The sequence below is a fragment of the Gymnodraco acuticeps genome, unplaced genomic scaffold, assembly GCF_902827175.1.
Source record: "Gymnodraco acuticeps unplaced genomic scaffold, fGymAcu1.1, whole genome shotgun sequence".
Taxonomy (NCBI): domain Eukaryota; kingdom Metazoa; phylum Chordata; class Actinopteri; order Perciformes; family Bathydraconidae; genus Gymnodraco; species Gymnodraco acuticeps.
In genome coordinates, this window is record NW_022992111.1 from 20633 (window position 1) to 27845 (window position 7213).

Sequence of the window (7213 nt, forward strand, 5' to 3'; positions counted from 1 at the left end):
TACAGTTCTGTTTATGGGTGTTGACAGATGTATCCATAGATCTCTTAATTTTGCTCTCAAAGTGCACCAGATTGATGCTTTTAACTTCAATATTTAAATCTTCCCTTACAGGATGTTAGGTCCATCACCCACCTAAAACATGTTCACATGGATAGGATACTAAACATTTGCACACTTTTTATATGGTGGCCTATGTCCATATGTTTCTGTTTTGGTGGTCGTGCCACAACCGTGCATGTATGCACAAGTCATAGGTGCGCTATAAAATACAGATTTGGATGAATGATGTGAAATGTAATCAACACTTAAATCAGACTTTAGTTCCACCTGGAGTAAATTCACAAGCTACCCTGCAGTATACAAACATTTTTTTCACAAACATAGCCACAACTCTTGTAAATAAATTACCCTCCCACTCAGGGCTTTTTGGGGTAGATCACATCATGACCTACTACAAAAACCTAGGGGTACGCAAAGATGATTTCAGTCTAGCAAGGGTAACAACAGCAGAGGTACTCATTAAACTGAGCGCCCTCCAACCTAACAAGGCCACTGGCCACGACAATATTCCCTCCAAATTCCTCAGAGACACAGCAACCGCCATCTCACCAGTCATAGCTCACATAATTAACCTCTCCATAAAACAGGGAAAAGTACCCAAAGACTTCAAAATTGCAAGAGTAACCCCCCTGCACAAAAAGGGCAGCAAATTGGACCCAGGCAACTACCGCCCTGTTTCTATACTTACCTCCATCTCGAAAGTCATGGAAAAAATAGTATATGAACAGGTCGAAAAATACCTCGCGGAAAAGAAACTAATCTATGAATTTCAATCTGGCTTTAGAACATCCCACTCCACTGACACATGCCTTCTTATTTGAGCGACCACATCAAACAAGAGGTGGACGAGGGCAAGTACTGCGGCATGGTGATGCTGGACCTACAAAAGGCTTTCGACACTGTCAATCACCCCATTCTGATTGACAAGCTAAAAGCAATTGGTTTTGATAAACTATCGGTGAGCTGGATGCAATCCTACCTGGAGGGGAGAGAACAGATGGTGGAGGTAAATGGTACTCTGTCCCCCCCCCTCCCAGTGAGCTGTGGTGTTCCACAAGGAAGCATATTAGGTCCGTTACTGTTCCTAATTTATGTAAATGTCATCAGCATGTGACTGCAACTTGTTCCTGTTCGCGGACGACTCAGCCCTGCTGGTCTCTGACAGGAACAGGTTGCAGGTTGAAAAAACCCTCAGCTCCGAGTTCGGCAGAATCTGCACCTGGCTCGCCGATAATAAATTATCATTACACCTGGGTAAAACAGAGTCCATTCTCTTCGGTTCGAAACATAATCTCAGCAAATCCGACGACTTCTCAGTTGCAGTGGGTGACATTATTGTCACAAGTAAGAAGGAAATTACATACCTAGGATCTATTCTTGAGGCAAACCTCTCCTGTGATAAAATGGCATCCAATGTAATAAAAAAAGTCAATCAAAGAACTAGATTCCTATACCGGATCTCCTCTCTGGTAAACAAAAACACCCTGAAAACTCTGGCAGGAGCACTCATTCAAGGGTACTATGACTATGCTTGCACGTCATGGTACCATAGCGCCTCCAAGGCGCTAAAAATAAAACTTCAAACATCGCAAAATAAACTGGTCAGACTACTGCTTGACCTTTCATCTAGAACCCACCTCACCTCTGCCCACTTTGACAACCTAGGATGGCTTAGAGTAGACGACAGAGTATAGCTACTTGCAATGGGCCTGGTCTACAAGATCCACTACACCTCTATGGTACCCATGTACATGTCAAAATTATTCCCAAAGGTCAAGGAATACCATGATCATAACACCAGAGGGAGCTCCACAAATCATGTGAAACCCAGATTTGGCACAAAAAAGGGGGAATACACGTTTAGCAATTATGCCACATCAAGGTGGAACGCTCTTCCCACAACTGTAAAGGAAAGTAAAACTATACTTACCTTCAAAACCTCTCTTAAAGAGCACCTTCGGGGGAGAGCATTGCAAAACTGGCCCCGGGAATGGTACAAATCTCAACCTGTCGTTCAATGGACAGCTTCCCCCCCCCCCCATCTATGTATATACTCGCATTTTAGACTCTGTTACTAACTGTATATCTGTAGACTTGGTATGTCTTAAATGTCCGGTTAGGATGTATTAGAACGAAATCTAAAATGAAAATTGTAAACAAGCAATCTGTATGTAAAAAACCACCTGTATGTAAATTGTAAATAAGCCATCTGTATGTAAAATATGTCTTATATGTCTTAAATGATATGATGAATTGGAAATGGGGGACCCTGATGTAAACAAGACGAAAGTCTTTCTCTGGTCTGCATCCCCTTAACAATTGTATGTTTTGAGCTGTACTGTACTGTACCCAATATACAAGCTGTTAATAAACTTTTCAATCAATCAATCAATCAAAGTCATTCAAACTAGCTGCACCTTTACCAGCTTTGAGAACACTTTCATGATCAATCATTATAAAACATATCATATATATTATTCTGAACGGACCATTCTGCACAATGAATACTTTTACTGTCGCTACTTTCACTATATTTTGATGAGAATACTTTTCTACTTTCACTTGAGGAACATTTTGAATGTAGGACTTTTACTGTAACAGAGTATTCCTACACTCTGGTACTTCTACTTTTACTCAAGAAGAATATCTGAGTACTTCTACTTTTACTCAAGTACAAGATCTGAGTACTTCTACTTTTACCCAAGTATAAGACCTGAGTACTTCTACTTTCACTCAAGTACAAGATCTGAGTACTTCTACTTTTACTCAAGTACAAGATCTGAGTACTTTTACTTTTACTCAAGTACAAGATCTGATTACTTCGACAACCTCTGATTAATGGTTGATTTCCAAATGTTCTGTTGGTGCGTGGATGATCAAATAATAGTGTTTGATTGTATTGCCTTACGTATGCAGCTATTTGCCTGTGTTTAGAAACATAATTAAACATACCATGGACACACATTCAAACAATTTTCCATTTATTAAACATTGCAGATGAACAATTAACAAGTCATACAGCTAAAGAAAACTACAACAATAATGTTCTGTATGATGATATCATGGAACCTGGAATTTGAACACACGGCACTTAACAATAAACTTAACAATAAACGACTGAACTGCTGTCCACTTTAGGGTAGGGCCCTTAAAGCATCCAGTGCTGCAGACAGTCCAGCAACCTGGTATACACTGGCTCCTGATCCCTGCACTTGCCTTTACACATATCTTCTTACAATGCCTATGAGATCCTTTATCCCGTTTTGGAATGGTGCTGGCTCGTTATAAATGGCACGCTCAAAGAGTTCAGCAATGTCCGCATAGTTCCTTGCAAATTCTTGTTCAGCTGCTGTCTGGTGCTCCACAGTGGCAAATGGGTTTCTCCCAAACAGCGACACTTGTGTCAGAGAGGACCCCACTTCCTGATGATAGCCGTCTGCAGCATCTGTAGCTTCAGGCAAAAGATCTGCAGGCAGTCTCTTTGGGCACCCACCATGAGCAAGTTGATCTGGGATACCCTTACCTTAAAAAAAAACACAAATATGTAGCCATTGTTAGTGTAATGTTACATATCATGCATATCAATGAACCTCACACAGCGTGTAATCATAGCCTGCCCTTACAAAAAATTGTATCCAGTTCAAAAGTACTGTGTATCTCTCCTATGTCATAGGAAAAAGCTAGCAGTCCCCTAGAGAAGTTTAGTGAACGCCATGGGTCTATTGACAGCTTTATCAGCTAGCAGTTGGGTGAATAATGGAATGAGATCAGAAATCTTTTATTTGTCTCGCCACAGGGTAATTTACATGATTACAGCAGATAAAGTGAGGAATAAAAGACAAAAATGGCTATGTGAGGATTGTCCACAGTATTGAGTATGCAAGTCGCTTTGGATAAAAGCGTCTAACAAGGGACATGTAATGTAATGTATGAACACGTTGATTGCAATTCAGATAAAAAAACAACTCGCCTGTGTTGACTTTGTTTGCATGTATGGCTGTCTGCCTGTGTTATTCCGGTAGTCTGCCAATTTCTCCTGCATGAAAAGAGTCAAGTAGAATTATTTTCCATGGTCTACTCGGATTTGGTCCCACATTCCATATCGTAGGACAGCACTCCTGCAAAACAGCAATACAAAAGTCTTATGACATGAATTTCATGTTTGTTGTTACAACCTAAGCATTGCTAAAGCGAATTGTGTACGCAGTTAAAATGTTGATCTCATCAATCAATTACCAAGTAGCGTACAATATACAGTGGTTACCTGTCAGTAGTTTTCGATTTACAATATTTTTCCCAAATAAAACTGTTCAAATAAAGCTACATTTAGCCATTGTGTTTTTATTTAGCTAAATGTTTACTAAATTATTTACTGTCTGCTGTTTATTAGGTTATTATTATATTATTATAACAGAAACAGGGCACTGAAACTTACTGGTAAACCTCTTGATATATGGTCAGGTTGTTTTTCACTGGCATGGTGGAGTGGCTTACAATGTTGCTGGAGAATCCGTCCACGGCAAGGACGTGGGTCACCCTTTATATATACAGTCTATGGGGTCACCCCATACATCACCAGTTTCTCGTTTTGGTCAATGTGCAATTTGTGACCCATGTACTCTGCACTGTATGGCACTGGATTTAAATTCCTTTATCTCTGAGGAATTAAACACAATGTTATTGTTCTCACAATATGTTCACAGCAATCTACAATACAGGACAATCTAGATGTTTTTTTAATAATACCTACACGATACCGATCTGCATGATATGGCTGGTTAGTTTCTCTGAGGACACGACCAACACGCCCCTCTGATGCTCGGATTCCTTTTGAGGCCAGGTAACCAGTCATAATTGTTCTTCCATATGTTGGTCCAGTCTGAATTTGTAAACACAAAACAAAAACTGCATTGTTTTTAGCATTCACAGTAGGATGTAGCATATCAAGCAGCATTAGTGAAGAGATGGATACAAACGTGTGTTGTTACATACTAAACACACCGTCTCCAACTGCCACTCATCGATGCTAACATATCAACTGTTACTATATGGTTAACTATCATGTATATAGCTATTTAAATGCTTATGAATGGATGTTTAGCTACGTCAATAGAGGGCAACGGAATATGACGCCGCCAACCAATGGGAGAAGACTGGAAGTACCAGAGTTTATAATCGGAGCTGAAACGTTTATACGGCCCCCTCCCGTCGCAGCCTCAGAGGAACGTCATGTTTACTATAATTAAAACCCTGTTAATTTTACAAGAAGTTTCTTGGATTCTTTCTGGCCATTTACTCCTCCCAGCATTCCGAAACCCAACAGTAGGCTATAGAGTCGTGCAGTGACACGTCCTAAAATCATAAATCTTTCAATTCGATTTATGATTATAAAATTATAAAAGTAGGGTAGACATGTGGAGATTATCCGACTGAACAAAACGTGATCCGTCTCTTAAATGTGTGTCAACCACAGACATTATTTTGAGCTATTTTCCAAAATCCTATGGCGAAATTGCATAGCTTTTTTGTCGAGGGAACCAGAAGGAACTTACTTCCGGGTTTTAGGACGCTTCACTACACCACTCTATTAAGTAATAAGTACAGTACTTGAATAAATCTACGTAATTACTTTACATCACTGAATTAAGCCATAGGCCTACCTCACCTCAACAGCTGCTTTAGCAACCTCTACTTCCAGTTGGGAATCGTGCACTCGCTCTCTTCCTATACCATTTTGGGTACAAAAGCGACACAATGACTGGACCCATGTTTTCCTCCTGCTGCCGAAGCATCGTGGGATGCAGGCTCTGTGTGGAGGAGTGGAGGATAACATCTCCCCAATGCCTTAAGTGCAGAGATCAGGAGCCAGTGTATACCCAGGTTGCTGGACTGTCTGCAGCACTGGATGCTTTAAGGGCCCTAGCCTAAAGTGGACAGCAGTTCAGTCGTTTATTGTTAAGTTTATTGTTAAGTGCCGTGTGTTCAAATTCCAGGTTCCATGATATCATCATACAGAACATTATTGTTGTAGTTTTCTTTAGCTGTATGACTTGTTAATTGTTCATCTGCAATGTTTAATAAATGGAAAATTGTTTGAATGTGTGTCCATGGTATGTTTAATTATGTTTCTAAACACAGGCAAATAGCTGCATACGTAAGGCAATACAATCAAACACTATTATTTGATCATCCACGCACCAACAGAACATTTGGAAATCAAACATTAATCAGAGGTTGTCGAAGTAATTAGATCTTGTATTTGAGTAAAAGTAGAAGTACTCAGATCTTGTACTTGAGTAAAAGTAGAAGTACTCAGATCTTGTACTTGAGTAAAAGTAGAAGTACTCAGATCTTGTACTTGAGTAAAAGTACTCAGATATTGTACTTGAGTGAACGTAGAAGTACTCAGGTCTTATACTTGAGTAAAAGTAAAAGTACTCAGATCTTGTACTTGAGTGAAAGTAGAAGTACTCAGGTCTTATACTTGAGTAAAAGTAGAAGTACTCAGATCTTGTACTTGAGTAAAAGTAGAAGTACTCAGATCTTGTACTTGAGTGAAAGTAGAAGTACTCAGGTCTTATACTTGAGTAAAAGTAAAAGTACTCAGATCTTGTACTTGAGTAAAAGTAGAAGTAATCAGATCTTGTACTTGAGTAAAAGTAGAAGTACTCAGATCTTGTACGCGAGTAAAAGTAAAAGTACTCAGATCTTGTACGCGAGTAAAAGTAGAAGTAATCAGATCTTGTACGCGAGTGAAAGTAGAAGTACTCAGGTCTTATACTTGAGTAAAAGTAGAAGTACTCAGATCTTGTTCTTGAGTAAAAGTAGAAGTACCAGAGTGTAGGAATACTCTGTTACAGTAAAAGTCCTGCATTCAAAATGTTCCTCAAGTGAAAGTAGAAAAGTATTCTCATCAAAATATAGTGAAAGTAGCGACAGTAAAAGTATTCATTGTGCAGATTGGTCCATTTCAGAATAATATATATGATATGTTTTATAATGATTGATCATGAAAGTGTTCTCAAAGCTGGTAAAGGTGCAGCTAGTTTGAATGACTTTGTATACTGCAGGGTAGCTTGTGGATTTACTCCAGGTGGAACTAAAGTCTGATTTAAGTGTTGATTACATTTCACATCATTCATCCAAATCTGTA